Source organism: Erythrolamprus reginae, chromosome 2 (genome assembly GCF_031021105.1).
Source record: "Erythrolamprus reginae isolate rEryReg1 chromosome 2, rEryReg1.hap1, whole genome shotgun sequence".
Taxonomy (NCBI): domain Eukaryota; kingdom Metazoa; phylum Chordata; class Lepidosauria; order Squamata; family Dipsadidae; genus Erythrolamprus; species Erythrolamprus reginae.
The window spans coordinates 134,084,009-134,104,297 of record NC_091951.1 but is presented as its reverse complement, the minus strand read 5'-3'; the positions used below and the strand labels follow the sequence as shown (position 1 = coordinate 134,104,297).

General features: G+C 39.2%; 1 long non-coding RNA gene across 1 annotated transcript in view; it reads left to right on the top strand.

The window, feature by feature from the left end:
• Positions 1 to 18,009, top strand: part of LOC139158574 (uncharacterized) — a 35,613-nt gene extending 17,604 nt beyond the window's left edge. Inside the window, exon 3 of the long non-coding RNA XR_011557718.1 lies at positions 17,948 to 18,009. This is a non-coding gene — a long non-coding RNA (uncharacterized lncRNA). The remainder of the gene's footprint in view (positions 1 to 17,947) is intronic.
• Positions 18,010 to 20,289: the final 2,280 nt, after the last annotated feature.

Below are 20,289 nucleotides of genomic sequence, written 5' to 3'. Positions count from 1 at the left end.
CTACAGGGCACAGCGACCTTAACTTTCTGGAAAGAATGTTATTTAGACTACTACGTATCACCTACTCCATACAATCTCCCCTCACATTTTCCCACAGTAGAAAATGTGGCAGGCCTGAATACAAAAAGGTAAAATGTGGCTTCCAGGCATGTCAGGCTGCTCCCCCTCAGATGAGAAGCTGATCCTGTAACAAGGGGGTTAATATCATGCTGCTAATCCCCTCTCCTAGGCAGACCTTTTGGCTTATCCGGGTACTTATTGTGGAATTGCTTAATTAGCCTATCTGCCTTCACATTCCAACTCTTGAATCAGGTAATTTCAGAGAAAGGTTATCCTTTCCAATGCACTAAATATTGTAAAAGACCCCTATACAGTCTAGAGTCCAAAATTTTCTTCACCTCATCATGGTGAAGTCCTTCTATAACTACAGGAGGAGGAGATGGCTGGGTCTGAGGTCTTACTCTAGACCCAAAGGCTGGTTTCAGTGAAACACCAGATGAATGTGAAACACAAGATCAAATTTCCCTAATGTGTGAGGGAGACTCAATTGAACTGTTACTGGGTTGATTATCTTCACCATTGGGAAAGGACCTAAAAACTTTGGCCCTAACTTCTTGCTAGGCAGTCTCAACTGTATGTACCTGGTTAAGAGGAACACTTTATCTCATACATGGAAGGGGGGTTGAAGGTAGCGATGCTTGTCTGCCTGCTCTTTATATTCCTTTTTGGTGTCCAACAGCACTTTCTTAGTATCCCCCCCAACTTTTTTTCAAAGACTCAATTCATTCTGCTAAAGACATGGAGTAGTGTTCTCTGGGCACAAAGTACTGTCAAACTCAATTTCATGTCCTGTAGTTTTGAAGTGTTGGAAAAGGGAAGAGGTTTTTTTCTTTTTTTCTTAATGCATTCTTATGTTCTGCAACACGTGCATTTACTCTCCTGTTAGTTTGTCCAATATATGTGACTGGACAGAGGGGCGGCATACAAATCTAATTAATAATAATAATAATAATAATAATAATAATAATAATAATAATAATAATAATAACAACACATGGCATTTGATAAACTCCCTGGTTTTCTAGCTGGATATTGTCTTTGTGGGGTTTTAGGATGTTGGCTATTTTTTTATCTGTACCAAAGGCTGTCTTGATGTTGTGTTTGCAGAGAATTTTGATGATTTTATCTGTAGTGCCTTTGATGTAAGGGAGGAGGGCGATGCCATTGTCCTGTTCTGTGTCTTCATTCTTGGGGGGTGTTAGATGAAGGTGGTGCCGTGGATATTGCCTACCTGGACTTCAGCAAAGCCTTTGATACGGTTCCACATAAAGAGCTGATAGATAAATTAGTGAAGATTGGACTTAATCCCTGGATAGTTCAATGGATTTGCAGTTGGCTGAAGCGTAGACATCAGAGAGTTATTGTTAATGGCGAGTATTCTGAGCAGAGTCAGGTTACAAGCGGTGTGCCACAAGGGTCTGTTCTGGGTCCTATTCTTTTTAATATGTTTGTGAGTGACATAGGGGAAGGTTTGGTAGGGAAGGTTTGCCTATTTGCCGGTGACTCTAAAGTGTGCAATAGGGTTGATATTCCTGGAGGTGTCTGTAATATGGTAAATGATTTAGCTTTACTAGATAAATGGTCAAAGCAATGGAAACTGCAGTTTAATGTTTCCAAATGTAAAATAATGCACTTGGGGAAAAGGAATCCTCAATCTGAGTATTGTATTGGCAGTTCTGTGTTAGCAAATACTTCAGAAGAAAAGGATTTAGGGGTACTGATTTCTGACAGTCTCAAAATGGGTGAACAGTGCAGTCAGGCGGTAGGGAAAGCAAGTAGGATGCTTGGCTGCATAGCTAGAGGTATAACAAGCAGGAAGAGGGAGATTATGATCCCGCTATATAGAATGCTGGTGAGACCACATTTGGAATATTGTGTTCAGTTCTGGAGACCTCACCTACAAAAAGATATTGACAAAATTGAACGGGTCCAAAGATGGGCTACAAGAATGGTGGAAGGTCTTAAGCATAAAACATATCAGGAAAGACTTAATGAACTCAATCTGTATAGTCTGGAGGACAGAAGGAAAAGGGGGGACATGATCGAAACATTTAAATATATTAAAGGGTTAAATAAGGTCCAGGAGGGAAGTGTTTTTAATAGGAAAGTGAACACAAGAACAAGGGGACACAATCTGAAGTTAGTTGGGGGAAAGATCAAAAGCAACATGAGAAAATATTATTTTACTGAAAGAGTAGTAGATCCTTGGAACAAACTTCCAGCAGACGTGGTAGATAAATCCACAGTAACTGAATTTAAACATGCCTGGGATAAACACATATCCATCCTAAGATAAAATACAGAAAATAGTATAAGGGCAGACTAGATGGACCAGGAGGTCTTTTTCTGCCTTCAGACTTTTTTGTTTCTATGTTTCTATGTCTCTTTTTGGATTAAGTTTTCCAACACTTCAAAACTACAGGACATGAAATTGATTTTGACAGTACAAAATTAATTTCCAAAACAGAACACTACAGCAAAAGAATAATCATGGAAGCCATCGAGATAGAAAAACATCCCCAAAATATGAACAAGCGGGATGATACCTCCCACCTACCAGACATCTGGAAACCTGCCCTCATTAACAAACGTATCACAGCCATAGAAACTGAAACCAGACTCAGAACACATATTGCAAAACAACCAAGTAGCCTGCAAGCTCCAACTACTCAGGATATCACCCCTAATCCACAATCATTAACTTATCAGCATACCTCAGTTAAATCAACGATCCCAGGTGTTACCCCACTGACTTACCAGGAAGTTTCTACACAGCAGGCAATTGCTGAGCCATCAAACCACACCCAGCCACCAGTATTTATAGAAGGAAGGCAGCTCAGGTCTCACTGTGTTCGCCCTAGAACAAGGACAGAAGCACCAGCCTGAAGATGACGAGTGGGACCTCGTCGAAACGTGGCCAGAAATTTCCAAATCCTACACGGGAAGAAACCCGAACATACCAAGACCATCATATGTATGTATGTATGTATGTATGTATGTATGTATGTATGTATGTATGTATAGAAAAATATTTTCTCAAAAAATTAAGTAGTAAGAAAAAAATTAACCCTTCCATTCCCATCAAGTATATTATTTATCTCTCTCTATTAAAATTCATTCAATACATTCATTCAATACCTCACTACCAGTGCATTTCCTATAAACCCATCTTTAAAACTTCAAGTCTACTTATTAATCAGCAATGGTCCAGTGAAAAATTAACAAAAACACCTAAGTATATAATCAACCTTTCCATTTCATGCAAATTTCCCTTAAATCTCTTTAATAACCAAAATTTAACACTACATAATAATTAAACATTACCTTTAAAAAACTACTAAACATTATCAGAAATAATTACCCCTTTTATATATCAAAGGATAATAACATAGTTATTGTAAATTCATTACTTCTACCGGTACTTAATTTTTTAAAATATTAAACTAACTAGTCAAATAACCATTAAAATATCACCAGCAGTAGCAATTCATTTATCAACAAAAATTCATCTTAATCAACTGATTATTAAGTTATTTATATAAATAAACCTCTTGTGTATGCCCCTCCCCCTTTCTATCTATCTTTAAGTCTCACAGATAAAATTCTAACTCCTATCTTTCTCTTTTCTCCTGAATTCTTGCCATCTTTATCAAAATACATTTATAATTTCTGTGTAATAATTCTGTGTAATAACTGTTGATCTCCTATATTCCAAATTAAAATAGAAAGCTCTTTTTATTCATTATTAATATCTCCTGTATAATTTTTACGTTATCATCCAATTCCATTTATAATTCCAATATTTACAAATTTCCTTCTTATAGTTTAGGTCCACCTTAAAGTTTATTATGATTATCGTATATTCAAGGGTTACTTTTGATAACAACTTTTGGTTCCTGGTACGCAGTTAAAAAGCTCACACATTTCTTGTACCACAAATTAAAATTTCCTTTAAAGTAGTCAACTGATGTCCTTTAGTAATTGACCTTCAAATCCTCATTATCAATTTGAAATGTAATCATGACCATTTTTCCCCACCCAAGAGAATCTTTCCAATTAACTTCAAAGTCTTTCTTTAAATCAGCCTCATCCAAAACCTTAATGTTTAAGAACTTCCCCAAAAAAAATCCCCACCCACAAAACCCTACAATCATTATTTTCTTGTACATTGCAACAAAATGCAAAAAATACAGGTCTTAAAAAAGATGAAAACATTCAATGTTCTTTATTTTAAATGGATCAAAGTTATTCATAAACCTATGATTCGAAGGTTTTTCAATCTTAAACAATAAAATAAAGTTTTTAAAAATAAAATAAAGCTCCAAGATTATTTAAAGAATGAGATTTGTCAGACTTTAAATCCACTAAAAGCTGTATTTACAGCTTAGAAAATCATGGAAGCTGCGAGTCCCATCTAATCAAAAGCAACTACAAAAGCATTGGTTTCAGCCATCTACTCACAGAAAATGTCTGTACAGAGCAGTATGGTTAATCTCAAGATCTATTTTTGTTCCAGAGAAAATTTTGATCGTGCAGATCTCACATTCATCTGCCTTCTGGCTTTAATGCCACATGCTCTGCAAAGCAGAAAAAAATGAGTATTAATTTGCCATTCCTATCCCGAAATCTCATTTTTCCGTTTCATCTCTTTTCTTGATCTGTTTCCCTTCACTTTTTTTCTTCCTCATTTTTTATCTTTTTTTTTTCTTTTTTTACAACTTTTAACTATGTAAAAATATTTCTGCAACTAGAGTGAGATGGAAAGAGAGAGAAGCAGTCAGACAAAGTTACTGTTGTGTCTGTGATGGAGATAACGCTAACACTCTTAATATTTCTGTACTACTGCTATCATTATAAATGGGAGTTGTGTTTTCAACACTCTGCATATGGAGCCAAGATACAGAAAACAATAGGATTTATGATTAAGAAATATGTTTTTCTTAAATCTGCCCAGTTGTAGAGAAAGTACCTGAGAAATAAGTGAAGTTGGTATCATGCTAAGATTTACAAAAGTCAACTTAAATCTGAATTGTTGTTGAAGTATCTCATAAGTTTGTACTGTTACTATATTGCTATATTATGCCAATGTATTCTTGTTGCATCTCATAACCAATACTGATTCTTGCTACAAACCACAATCCTTGGTAAGTTTTGTTAATGATTGGGAAGATCTTATAGGAAAGGCCAAGTTTCCTAACTAGCTATGATAACTAATCTGCTACTCTACAAATCCCATAGTGGGCATTCTTCCAAGCTTTCTGAGAACAGAACAAGCTTCTCTCAAGAAACTCTGCTCTTTGAATCCACCACAATCCCCACTACTCTTCAGACTTGAGTTTTCCAACCTTTTTGGTGCCTTAAATATACAATAATCAGAGGCAACAAAAGAGTACTCTGCCCCTCTTTTTGCACTTTTATTATTGGTGTGTTTGTTTGTTAGCTGATTAGGGTTGTTTTTGTAATATAGGCAATGCAATTTTCATACAAACAAGTGCTTGACCTTCTGTGTGAGACTTACTTGACATTCCAGAAAAGCATGTGCAAAAGGAATAACTTTGACACAGTATTTGAAGGTTTAAATTTTATGTTAGGATGAATGCTTGATGCATTGATTTACCACTATTTAGGATTTTAGTTGAATAACCTGGATAGGCCCATTTTTCACCCTCCCCAGGTCCTAGAGGCTTCCCTGGAACCTGAATAGGGAAAAATGCCCTCCTCCATTGCCCCGGACAGGGCTGCCATCAGGAATTTTGGGGCCCCATACAGCCTAAGTGTCTGGGGGCCCCGCCATTGTAAAACTACTTTAAGTCGCCAAGCCACTCCATCCCCCGGGGATCATTTCCCGCTTTACGTCAAGCGAGGCAGTCCCATAGGCCAGTGTTTCCCAACCTTGGCAACCTGAAGATATCTGGACTTCAACTCCCAGAATTCCCCAGCCAGCGAATGCTGGCTGGGGAATTCTGGGAGTTGAAGTCCAGATATCTTCAAGTTGTCAAGGTTGGGAAGCACTGCCATAGGCTATTTCAGGAACTGGGTTAAGCCGATTGTGTGGACTCATCCAGAAGAAAGAAAGAAAGAAGCGGGAGCGGCGAGGGAAAGAAAGAGCCTCCTGGCATCGGTCAAGTGGAGCATGGCTTATTTACAGCTCCTTGGCACTTCTCCCTTCTTGGAAGAGGTCTTGTTGACAAAATCATGTGCTTTCTAGCGAGGGGAGAGGGGAGGGGAATCCCACACCCGGCAGCCACCAGCGAGGAGCTGGAAAGGACGAGGGGAGAGAAAAAGCAGGGCACCAGCAGTCGGGCAGGTGTCTTGAGGGGGCACTCCCACTTGGAAGGAAGGGAAGAAAGGCGAGGGCAAGCTATGAAGGAAGGAAGGAAGGAAGGAAGGGTAAAAGGGGCAAGCAAGAGAGGAATGGGTGAATGAATGGACGGAGGGTGGGAAGGAAGGAAAGAGGTAAGGGACAGGAACAGAGGAAGGGTGCAAAGCAAGCAAGGAAAGGTAAAAGGGGAGAGTAAGAGAGGAAGGAGTGAAAGAAGGGAGTGAGGGAGGAAAGAAGGGAGGAAGGAGAAGGAAAGCAAGAAATGGAGGGAGGGAAGGAAGGAAGGAAAGAAAGGGGAAGGGACAGGAACAGAAGAAGGAAGCAAGGAAACTTATGAAAGGGGAGAGTAAGAGAGGAAGGACTGAAGGAATGGAGGGAGGGAAGAAGGTAGGAAGGAGAAAGAAAAGAAGAAATAGAGGAAGGGAAGGTAAAAGAGAGAAAAAAAAGAGCAAGAAAGAAAGCAAGAAAGAGAATGAAAGAGAAATAAAAAGAGAGAGGGGGAATGAAAGAAATGGAAGGAGGGAAGGAAGGAGAGAAAGAAAGAGAGAGAAAGAAAGCAAGAGAAAGAAAAAAAGAATGAAAGAGCAAGAGAGAAAGAAAGAAAAAGAAATGAAAGAAAGAAAGAAGGAAGGAAACAAAGAAGGAAAGAAAGAAAGAGAATGAAAGAGAAATAAAAATAGAGAGGGGGAATGAAAGAAATGGAAGGAAGGAGAGAAAGCAAGAGAAAGAAAGAAAGAAAGAAAGAGAAAGAAAAAAAGAATGAAAGAGCAAGAGAGAAAGAGAGAGAAAAAGAAAAAGAAAGAAAAGAAAGAAAAAAAAGAAAGAAAGAAAGAAGGAAAGAAAGAAAGAAGGAAAGAAAGAAGGAAAGAAAGAAAGAGAAACGAAAGAAAGAGAATGAAAGAGAAATAAAAAGAGAGAGGGGGAATGAAAGAAATGGAAGGAGGGAAGGAAGGAGAGAAAGAAAGAGAAAGAAAGAAAAAAGAGAAAGAAAAAAGAATGAAAGAGCAAGAGAGAAAGAAAGAAAGAAAGAAAAGGAAACGAAAGAAAGAAAGAAGGAAGGAAAAAAAGAAAGAGAAAAGAAAGAAAGAGAATGAAAGAGAAATAAAAATAGAGAGAGGGAATGAAAGAAATGGAAGGAGGGAAGGAAGGAGAGAAAGAAAAAGAAAGAAAGAGAAAGAAAAAAAGAATGAAAGAGCAAGAGAGAAAGAGAGAAAGAAAAAGAAATGAAAGAAAGAAAGAAGGAAAGAAAGAAAGAAAGAAAGAAAGAGAAAAGAAAGAAAGAGAAAAGAAAGAAAGAGAATGAAAGAGAAATAAAAATAGAGAGAGGGAATGAAAGAAATGGAAGGAGGGAGAGAAAGAAAGAAAGAAAGAAAGAGAAAGAAAGAAAAAAAGAATGAAAGAGCAAGAGAGAAAGAAAGAAAGAAAGGCAACTCCAAAGATAGGCTCACTGAGCGGATGCATGAAAAGAGGGACCTTGCCTCCTCCTCGCACCTCGCCCTTCCCACCCGGCCGCCCGCGCGCACTTACCTGCTCCGAGCGCCAGCAGCAGGAAGGCGAGCGAGTAAGCCAGCGCCCACCCAAAAGAAGCCATTGGCTCTGGGCGGCGGGCAGTGTTCACGCCCCCCCCCCGAATCCCCAGCCCAGCACCTCCAGAGGCCGAGAGGCGCTGCTTGTTCTCTTGCCCTCGCAATCCTTGGGGGACACACAAGGTCGGCGGAGAAGCCGGCCAGGCTCAGCCCTCTCCCGGCTTCCCCAGCAGCGCGGCTTGGCTTCTGGAGGGCCAAGTCACCCCCGCGCTTTCTTCCGCGGCTGCAATCGGGGCTCCCTGCCTGTCTGCCGGCCTCCCTGCCTTCTTTCCTCGCGGGGGTGGGAAGAAGGTCTGCAGAGGCGAAGTTTGGCGAGGTGTCTCTGGTCCTTTTGCTTTCCTTGGCGCGCTTTTTCCCATCGCAATCGGGGTTGGAGAGTTTTTGGCAGGCGCCGCCCCCCCCCCCAATTTTTCAATTTGGCCGGGCCCCTGACGCCACTCCCAGTAGTACCGGCCTATCGGCGGCCCTGGCCTCGGAGGCCCTCTGTAAGCCAAAAATAGCCTCTCATAGCTTCTATGTAGGCCAAAAATCAACTGGCTGGCATGCACATGCACATTGGAGCTGAACCAGGGCAACAGCTTGTGTGCAAGCAGATATGGCTCCACGTGCCATCTGTGGCACTCATGACATAGATTCACCATCTCTGATCTATAATAACAATTGATATGAAAAGATCAAACATACTTTAGAAATTTACTTTATACTTTATCTCCACCTCAACTGCAATTACAGCCATGGAATTCCTGATACACAGTATGCTTATGATGTCTGCTTGATGACCCCATTTTCTGATATAGACTGATACATGAGATGAATTTTACTAATATTTAGTTGAAACATGATCTATGAAACATGCAATGAAGCAGAACTTTTGTGACAGTAACCTAGTAGGTTTTTACTTAGCATATGACAAATACATGAACTTATAGTAGTTCAAATACTAATGCCCAGTCTACCCAGCCATTCAAGGACACGGTGGTCTATGTTGAAAAAATCAGACATTAGACTGGTGTAAACTCTTCATGGACATTAAGACACAATGTGGTGGATATTTTGTTACATAGTCACACTGAGGGTTAGAGATAAGACCCCAGTTAAATAATAAGTCCTGGCAGAAACTATATTGGATCCTATTCAGAGTTCACCAATGCTGGTGAGGAAGGTCAAAACCTGGCATCTTTTGTGTGGGGTCATCTATGTAACTACCTGTATCTGGATGTTCAACAGTCCATTTGGCTGTCCATTGTGTGTTGACGTCAAAGCTGTTAGACAGCTGTTGAGTGAGTGCCAGATAGGGCTTCCTGAATTTAAGTCTACCAATTTATAGATAAGGAAGATCAGTGTGCACAGGAAGAAGTGAGTTTCTCAAAATTTTGTTGTATTCCTTCACTAAGGCTTCCTGCCTTCATAGGGCTGGTGGCTCAAGACAGGGAGCCAGCAAGTAAGAGTAGATTTTATGCAATAGATTATGATTCTCATGTCAGAGCTGCACTTTCAAAAGCTTATCAAACCCAGCCAACCACAGACCAGTAGATATGAAACTGAAGTCTTCAATGAAACACAGCAGCAGGGTTTCTTGCAAAAATATATTTATTTCTTATATACACTAATATCTGTATTCTGCCTTACTATACATAAGTCACTACTAGTGTATCACTACTACTATTACAACTATCTCAATTACATCAACTCACAGGAACCAACAGAGAACAACAACAGCAACAGGGAAATCAACAGCAGGGAAATCATCAGCAAGCAAGCAACAGCAAGCTCTTACATATTTATATATTTATCCCCCAATCAGGCTGCTGCATACTCAATTAACTCAGAATGACTCAGCATTCTCCTCATAGTCCTTCCTTCTTCATTGGGATATTACCTCACAATATTGCTTAATCCTTACATCTCTTTATATTATTTAGTCTGGCATTGATCTTGTGTGACAACTATTAAACCAAACATGGGCACAGTATTTAGTTGTGGAGTAGACAAACCCTAGTGCTGCTACTCTAAGAGTAGAAGCTGAGGCTCCCCATCTTGATCCATCCGTCCGTCCATCTGTCCGTCTGTCCGTCCGTCCATCCGTTTGTTTGTTTGTTTGTTTGTTTGTTTGTTTGACTTTTATGGACTTTTATGCTACCCCTCTGGGCAGCTCACAACATAGTTTCTGAACTAAGTTGTTCCTGGCATTGATTTTAGCAGATATGTTTTCAAGGTATTTCTTGTAGGAGAGGGTTTGATTCAAAGTTACTCTGTGGTATTAGGAGTAGGAATCGTAAGGCAGTAGGTTGTTATTCATGTAGGCCTTTGGAGTGGCATTGAAGAGTTTGTTATTGAGATGGAAATAGATAGTCACCATTTTGCTTACAATGTGTATAACTCTCTAGTCTCTAGTCAGCAAAAAATTTACCCAGGGACTTCAGGTCTTCAGAGAAGAGGCAGTCCAATACTTACATGTTTTTATCTTGCGCTGCTAAGGCCAGGTCATCTGCATATCCAAATTTACGACCCCTTGTAAATTGCATATCTGACATATAACAGATTCTTGTGGAAGTGACTTGAAAAACAGTTTTTTATAAATCTTGCCAATAATTGCTCGATATGTTTTAACTAAAGCAAACCCTGCAAACTGAGTACGCTAATGGCATCCACAAAAAAGGGGGAAAGGGAGGGAGCCATATTTTCTCTTCCCAAGTCATTTGAGAGTCTTTTAAATCAGAGATGGATGGTTTACATTTCATTACTGAATTTCCTTGCGTCAATGCCTTCTCAAAGCTATCATGCATTCTCCCCTACTTGCCATATTGAACCAATAAATGATTCCTACAAGGCTAAGGCATCAGTAACAAATCAGCAAACGTACTCTAGATTGATTGGGACTGCTGAGAAATCGTGACTTGCAATTAAGCACTTAAACACATGATTTAACTTATGCAAATGATGATCCCCAGGGCTTTGCAAGCGTGACACACTGTCAGTAGATGCCTCTTTGTCCAGCCTTTTCTTGTAAGCCTCTGAAGAGCTATCTATCAGTTCTTTTAGTGTCATGGCACAAGGATCTGGCCTTGTCTCTGAGACAGTCATTTGTTGTTCATTGTCCTGGCTAGCATCTTACTGTTGATTTGAACAAAGAAAGAGAAGAGAGAAAAATTTCTTTGAATATTTTTTTACTCAAATCTCAGGTTTTCTTCACAGCATGAAATAAGATTTATACTTATTTTTTTCATATATAATGGTGAAATGCTACTTTAAAGATTCTTTTTTATGATTGGGGGAAAAGAACATTAAAAAACGTAATTGAAGGCTGACTCATGCACAGAGATGAGAAGAACATTTGTCAATGGAGCAATTTAAGATTTCTCATGTATGTTCATATGTCACCCTTGATTTTCTTCAGGGATCAACTCAAAAGTTCCCAATCACTAAATTCAATAAAAAACGCTGGAGTCTGAAGCTGTAAACAGGGTTTTCAAATGGGATTAAAACCTTTGCTAAATGGAATTTACCTGTGTACATTATCAAAACCCAGTACCAGCCAGCACAAGGTTATTTAATCTGCGCTAACAAGCTAAATAAGGTTAGACATGAACAGAGGCCAATAATGAACTTTGAAACTAGAGACTAGAATGTAAAATGTGTTTGGGTATAGAAATAGAGGTCATGTAGAGATTCTGTGCAACAAACTGCCTATCTCAAGCAGGCCTTGCATACCTACATGATCTCACCCAGTTCACATTGCCAGGATGATGTAGGACACTATCCCTATCTGGTATGTGATCTCATCTAGGTTGTTATCGACAGATTGTTCTTCAGGATTGGCAAGGAGAATTCACCAATAAAAATGATGTTGCTCTTGGTTACTCTTTGCTGCTTGGAAAACAATATAAAAGCAATAAACACTGCAAAGGCAGTCAGACATCTTAGCATTCTGCAATGACTGACCTCTAATTCCATAATTTGGGTATATGGTAGAAGATAATGGCAGTCTGATTTTGTTACTGCTGCCAAGGAGGCTACACAATTGTATCTATGTATGCACTAAGATCAAACTCAATTTAAGGGTATCTTTACTCTCTATGGGACACAGTGGCTCAGTGGCTAAGAGACTGAGGTTTGTTGATCAAAAGATCAGCAGTTCAGTGGTTCGAGTCCCTAGTGCTGCATAATGGATTGAGCTCCTGTTACTTGTCCCAGCTTCTGCCAACCTAGCAGTTTGAAAGCATTTAAAAATGCAAGTAGAAAAATAGGGACCACCTTTGGAGGGAAGCTAACAGCATTCTGTGTGCCTTTGGCATTTAGTCATGCAGACCACATTTTCAGACAGTGCTAGTTCTTGGCTTTGAAATGGAGATGAGCACCTCCCCCTAGAATTGGGAACAACTAGAACATATGTGCCAAGGGAATTTTTACCTTTTTACCTTACTGCTTGTATGCTCAAATTAGCCCAAAGGATACATTATACTGCAATTTTTGAAGCAAGGTTCTTAAATCTGCTAACTTAAAGAATACATTAAAATTCAGGACCAATTGGTCCCATGGAATTGGAATTTCCATGATGTTCAGGCCAGATTTTATTGCTAAATCTATGGCTGTTCCATGGTTCCTGTGGACATGCCATTGTGGCTTCCAATGTTCCCTGCCAGCCTCCCATAAACAAAGTCAATGAGGAAGTCAACAGAAAGTCACAGGTGACTCCTGTACCTATTGCTTTCTTGCCAACCTGTAGTTACTCTGTCTGATTACTCCAATGGGACAGTCCAGCACTATGATAAAAGAAGATATGGTCAACCTAAAATTTAATTTTCTTTCTGGTCACAGCAGACTGCATTACCTTTCTCTCAAATGATGACCCACTGGGTCACAGAGTCGTCTAGTATATTACAAAAGTCTTTTAGGTTCATAAGGCACTGCTGGATACTATAATAGTCTATTAAATGTTATATAAGAGCACTATTTGACTCCTACTACAAGCTAGCCCTTGGAAACGAATTTTGTAGATATAGTAAAGAGCTTCCTGATTAAAACAGCAGTCCAAGTGCTGAAATAATGGAACTTTGACTTCTAAAGTGAAGTGGGCATCCTATAACCCTCCAGACACTGCTGAATTATAGTTCCCATGATCCCTGGAAATTGTCACTGCTAGCTAGTAAAGTAACATGAATCAATATATGGAGCCCATAGATTTTATATTAGAAATTGCATACATGAAATATCACAACATACTTAAGGATCCAGATAGCGTTCTACTAGCTTTTACAGATTCTCTTGCCAAAATAGCTTACTTCAACAAAGGGCTTAGCTGATTTTTGGAAGGAAGATCCAGGAACTTTTCTCTCCATTTTGGAACATAATAATTTTTAAACCTCTGTTGGTGATAGTGATGAATATTCATGATGGTTTTAGCTGAACATGAGCTACAACTCTGTCATTGGAATGAGTTCATTGAAAACATAGTAATGAAGAATCTGATTTCATGATCAATGTTACACTTGTAGATAATTAGAATTTAGGTGTATAGCCCAATTTAATGAATCAAATAAAATTGTAGACATCCCTGACAAATTGGAATTAAATTAATAACTGATTATAAATATATTTTGCAGTTGTTCACCTTTTTCTTAAAAGGATAGTTTTATGGCTGAAAAACTAGCATTCGGAATTTTTGGAATAGAAAACTATATTGTCATAAACCAATTACGTTAAACCCACTGAATGATCTTGTCCTTGCTGTTTGATGGTAGGACAATCAAGGAAAGTGACTGGTAAATTCCTCTGGCTTCTTTTCTCTCTCTACTGATCGAAGGAAAGAGAGCCATCAATTGTTGTATTTGGTAACAGAGAGGCAATGGGTGGTCTATATCTAAAGGTTTTCATGAACAGATTGGATACCTATTTGGAATAGTTATGAGGATTGATACAAGGGATGGGATTAGAAGACTGCCAAGGTCCCTTCCAACTTTATGATCATATATAAAATTATATAGGAGAAACTATTCTATTCTATTCTATTCTATTCTATTCTATTCTCCCCTTTCCTGAGATTCAGGGCAGCTTACAGCAAATTTATGCAAAACACATTAGAAATCCATAATAAAATCTACATTAAAATACTAACTTAAAACCCCAATGCTTAAAATTAATCAAACACATTCATTCATACATACATTCAATCGTTGGCCAGGGATAGATATTAGAAGCTCAGTGGCCACAAGCCTGTCAATAAAAGTGGGTTTTCAGAATCTTATGGAAGGGGGGGAGAGAATGGAGGCAGTTCCATAGGGCCACCACAGAGAAGGCTCTTCCCCTAGACCCCACCAGTCAACATTTTGGCTGATGGGACCTGGAGAAGGCTGACTGTGTGGGACCTGACCAGTTGCTGGGATACATGACACAGAAGATGGTCCTGTAAGTAGTCTGGTCCGGTGCCATGTAGGGCTTTATAGGTCATAACCAACACATTGAATTGTATTTGGAGACTAATTGGCAGCCAGTGCAGCTTGCGGAATGCTGTAGAAACATGGGCATATCTGCGAAGGCCCATGACTGCTCATGTGTCTGCACTGCCTGCAGTCTCCGAACACTCTTCAAAGCTAGTCCCATGTAGAGATCATTGCAGTAATTTAACCTCAAGGTGATAAGGGCATGAGTGACTGTGAGTAGAGACTCCTTGTCCAAAAAGGACTGCAACTGGCACACCCGACGGACCTGAGCAAACATCCCCCTTGCCACAGCTGAAAGATGGTGTTCTAGAGTCAGCTATGAATTGAGAAGGACGCCCAAGTTGTGGACCCTCTCCAAGGGGGTAAGGAACTCCCCCCAAGAGTAATGGATGGACAGATGGAGTTGTCCTTGGGAGGCAAAACCCATAGCCACTCCGTCTTGTCGGGGTTGAGCCTAAGCCTGTTAACACCCATCCAAACACTCACAGCCTCCAGACACTGGCACATTACTTCCACTGCTTTACTGAGTTGACATGGGGTGGAGATGTAAAGTTGAATATCATCTGCATACTGATGATTGCTCACCCCGTGTCATCGGATTATGTAAAATATATAAAGTTATGGATCCAATTTGACATTTTTTTGTCAACTTTGCAATTCTGATATGTACTTGAGACTAATTACCATAGGAATTCCATGGTATTTCCAATATTAGTTAGGTATATTTGGACATTATTGGCTAAGCAGTTAAAATGTATCTCTGTTTTCATGAGAAATTGACTATTTAGAATATATCTTATTTAACAATGGACAGAAATTAAAAACTGGAAAATGAAATAGTTACAATTAATAACTTAATTACTAATAATAGTTTAAGATTTTTGGAAAATTACAAAAATATAATTTATCAAAACAAAAACTCAGCTACATGAAAATATATTCAGTTACATCTGTTAAATTCTTTATTTAGTTCAGATGACCTAGCAATCTCTGAAGCTTTAGTAGCACTGACTGCATTGAGAAGGGTTTTATGAGATTACATCAAAATCCAATATTATCAATTATCCAAAATAAATTACCCCAAAATAAATATGAATGATATAAATAAATCTGCCATGGTCAATTAAAGTATCCTATATTGCAAAATTAATGGTGTCAGATTTTAAGAAATGCCAAGTATATTTCCCACAGTTTGAAAACAAATAAAACATATTAGACTCCCACACAAAGTCTTTAAAAGATAGATCATCCTTTCTATGTTATGTATGCAATAAATTTGAAGGTATGTTAGCATATACTGTATGTTCTGCTCATGCCCATTGGTTGTTTCTTTTGGATTATATAAAATCACTTTCAAATACCTTGAGTACTGAGAGTAAAAGGGAGGTAACTTCATGAGCATGTGGCATAGAAATAAAGTTCATGCTACAATGGAACATGAGAATCAATCTTATAAATATCATATATAGGTTACAAAAACCTGGACAGCAATTAGATGCCAGAAGTAGAACATTTTACTTGTAGTTTAATGTTGTCAAGACATGGCAGCTGCTCTAGACATTGTCTTTGGATTCTGAATACTGTACTTTTGAATTACGGTACGTTGCTTGAATGATTGTCTCTTTTCAGCTGAATCTGTCTGCTTTTTAAGTTCTGTTTATCTTAAATGGTTATGCCAAAGTAGAAAAGTTCTTTTTTTGGGGGGGGATACATTCTATATGTGTTCTGTCAGGCTCTCTGATAGACTCCTCCCGAAAATTCACAGGTACAAATGTCAGACACACACACGTTTGAAAATTCAAAACAATGTTTTTTATAATGAAAATTCACTTAAACTAAGCCCTCTTTTGGTATAGCAAAGAGCACTCATCTCCAAACAAACTGGTAATTTGTACAAGTCCCTTATCAGTTCTGTGATACTTAGCTTGCAGCTGTGAGGCAATTCACATTCCTCCTTCTTTCACAAAGTGAAACACACTTTGCTCTGGTTTAGTTTCAAAGCGGGGGAAAATCAGCACACAAAAGGTCAAAGTCAGTAAAGCAGGCATGAAACACAAGGATCAGATAATCCTCCACAATGGCCAAACCCACAGGCTGCTATTTATAGCAGCCTCACTAATTACCACAGTCCCACCCAACCACAGGTGGCCTCATTTTCTTTGATAATAATCTCCCAGTTGTTGTTGCCTATGCATCACTCTCCACATGCATGGCTGTATCATTAACTCTTGTTATGAATCCAAGGAGGAGAGAGATAATTGATCTCCTTCTGAGCCGTCTGCCACACTCTCCTCCTCATGTCACTCATGTCTTTTTGGTCAGAGGAACCTTCATCAGCAGATTCCACCAGGGGCAAAACAGGCCTGCAGCATGTGGATGTCTCCCCCACATCCACAGTCCTCAGGGCAGGAGCTGGGCCAGAGCTAACCACAACAATATGTAGACCTCTTTTTCCTTTTGAAAAAGGAACTTTTTTTGAACTTTCAGTTTCCTGCAGCCATTGGAAAACGCACCTTTCCCATCAGGTTTTTGAAGCTAATTATTAGACTATGACTTTGTGGTATTATTGTTTACTTGTTTAAATTTTCATGCTGTCATTGTAGCAAATGATTATTTTATTTGGCATTTAAACAGGTTGCAATATTTTAGTTGCTTTGTTAGCTTTCTTATAAATCTCAATTGAGAGAACACATTGTCGGATGCAAATTATATTATAAATAAAGATTTTTGTGGCAGATCCATAGTCTACTAGGCCTATAGAGAGAGAGGTATCAAAGTAATGTATGAGGGTATCTGTTTTTATGTTGTTCTATTATACAAGAATTCTCTTCTCCTCCTTTTCCCCCTCACATCTTTTTTAACTGTCAACATTTTCCCAGCACTGTCAAGGAGGCATTCTTAGAGTTAAAATTTGAGTCATAGCCTTCTGTTAATACTGTTGCTTCATTATGGACAGTTGTTTAGGGGATAGATTGTATGGGCAGAATATTTGCATTCAAATGCAAACATTAGACAATAATGCACACTTGAGCTATTGCAAAATAAAATGTATTAAAACTCAATGACTTGAATGTTGCCCAGAGTCTCTTTTCCATTTGCAGTAATGGATGGGAAGACTTGTAGGTTGCAGGCTGATCGTGTCAAGCATTTGGTCTCCAAGTTTGATTAGCCTGCTGCCCCCAAGCAGCTGAATGTGATGGAGAGAGCAGTGTCTTTCTTGACAAGGGGTGACACTGCCAGCAACCTTGTAATGGAATGTCATTTTGCTCTGGTGGAAACGGCCTGAGGCTTGGCTCTGGGAAGAATAGGCATCCCTTGTTTTTTCTCTTGCATAATCACTAAGAGGAGCAGCATTTAACTACGACTGGAATGCCGTAAGAAACATTACAGTTCTAAAGGCTGAGAATGTGAGAAGCTATTGACACATCCCGCATGATTCAAATTTGCAATTGTGAAGGGTTGCAAAGGAGTCTGTGAACAGATCTGTACAAATGATTCTGTCACAGATATTCTGTTACAGATGATTCTCTATCCCTTAGATCACCTTTCAGAAGCATTGCTGTGGTAATGGCTGAACTGCCTGTTTGCTTGTGTGGGCAAGGTAGGTTATCCTACTTTCTGCAAAGTGAGTTACTCTAAGTAGTTTAGATTATTGCTATATAATGGGGACATTTGGCACACACTGCCTATCATCAAGGGATCTCATTAAATGGAAAAGTTCCAGAAGCTATTTCCCCAGAGTGTTGCACATTTGGCCTCACTTCTAATCATGCATATCTGTAAAGTTACTGGCCCCAGATGGTGACATGCACATCTGGACCTGCACTGACCAGACACTGCCAGGGAGGTGAGAGATTCACGTCTGTTTGGATCAAGGTAGCATAGAGATACAATTTTTCCACTGCTAGGATTCTTTCTTTTTAAGAGTAGCACTTACTACAGGAAATAAATAACTTTCTTGTTTATTTATTTTTATTTTATTTTATTTATAGGCCGCCCTTCTCCTCGCGGACTGAGAGCAGCTCACAATGGTAAAAATAAACACAGTAAATAATAATAATACAATTAAAACATTAAAAATATATAAAACCCACTATTAAAACAGCCAGCCATACCTCTTTCATGCAAATGGTTGGAGCGAAGATCACGGTCCCCAGGCTGCCAGCATAGATGTGCCTTTAATGCCTTTTGAAAGGAAAGAAGAGTGGCAGTGGTGTGAATCTCTGGGGGAAGTTGGTTCCAGGAGGTCAGAGCTGCAACAGAAGGCTCTCCCCCGTGGACCCAACAGTCGGTATTGTTTGGCCAATGGGGCCCGGAGGAGGCAGACTCTGTGTGACCTAACTGGTCACTGGGATACATGAGTCAGAAGACGGTCCAATAAATAATCTGGTCCAATGCCATGTAGGGCTTTATAGGTGATAACAAACACCTTGGGTTGTGTTCAGAGACCAATTGGCAGCCAGTGCAGCTTACGGAATGCTGGGCTGATGTGGGAGTACCTGGGGTATGTCCAACATTGCTCTCGCAGCTGCATGCTGGAATAGTTGCAATCTCCAGATGTTCTTCAAGGGTATCCCCAAGTAGAGTGCATTGCACTAATCGAGCCTAGATGCGAGCATGAGTGACTGTGAGAAGAGACTCCCTGTCAAATAGGCCCGCAACTGGGCTATGGTGAACCTGTGCAAAAGTCCCCCTAACCACAGCCAAGAGATGTTGCTTTAGCTTCAGCTGTGGATCTAGGACTCCCAAGTTGTGGACCCACTCTGGGGGGGGGGTCAGGATTCCCCCCACCCAAGTGATAGATGGACAGATGGGATTGTCCTTGGGGGGCAGAACCCTCAGCCACTCAGTCTTGTCAGGATTGAGCTTGAGCTTGTTGTTTTATGTTTATGTGGCTGTCCATCTCAAATAATGTGACTCTGAACATCATTGAGATGGACCATAAAAAGGAATTTGAAAAATGTATTAAAAGTACAACTAAAATACAAATTAATAGCAATAATACTTATATACTGCTTCATAGTTCTTTACAGCCCTTTTGAAGTGGTTTACAAAGTCATATATTAACCACCACCACCCCACTGCCCCACTGTGTTCTTATTTTGCTCATCTTGAAAAGACAGAAGGTTAGCCAACCTTCAGCCAGTAAGGATTAAACTCCTGGCAGTAAGATGAATTAGTTTGCAATTTTAAATTCTAACTATTTCACCAACATAGCTCTTGATTTCACATTATGAAAAGTTTTAGAGGGAGCATCTTCTTCAAATCTTCAACACTGTCACAAATGCAAATTTAGAAGGGGAAATTTTACCAGATTATCAGGTGAAATACTTCTAAAAATCCTCCTAAAAACTCTTAGACACTCTTCAGAATTCAGAAGCACAAACAAAACTGTGAAAACTGTGAATTTTTCTTCTCTAAATATTTCCCAGGGTTTCACAATTCTAGAAATGCCATGATCTGCTTTTTCAGCCTGGAAAGTTTATTAATTTGCTAATGAAGAAATTATTAAAATGTTATCAATGTAGTTATTCAAAAAATATGCTTGGTTTTAATTTATTACTTTGCAATATGCAAGAATGCAGCATTTTTGCTCACTGCGGATATAGGATAGAAGATATAGGAAAAAGCAAAAATAAATAAATAAAGAGGAATAATACAAGTTTAAAATGACTACATATCGAGATTGATTTCTTCACAGACTTTTGTCTGATGCTCCCTTTCTAATGCACTGTATCTATTTCTCTCAAGCAGTGCATATATTTAGTCCCAAATAACTGAAAAATTGGAGACCTTTCAACACAAAAATGCAATATTATGAGGCATCGTTCTTCTACAAATGAGTATTTACTTATTGAGCATTTTCTCTGGTGGATTAACA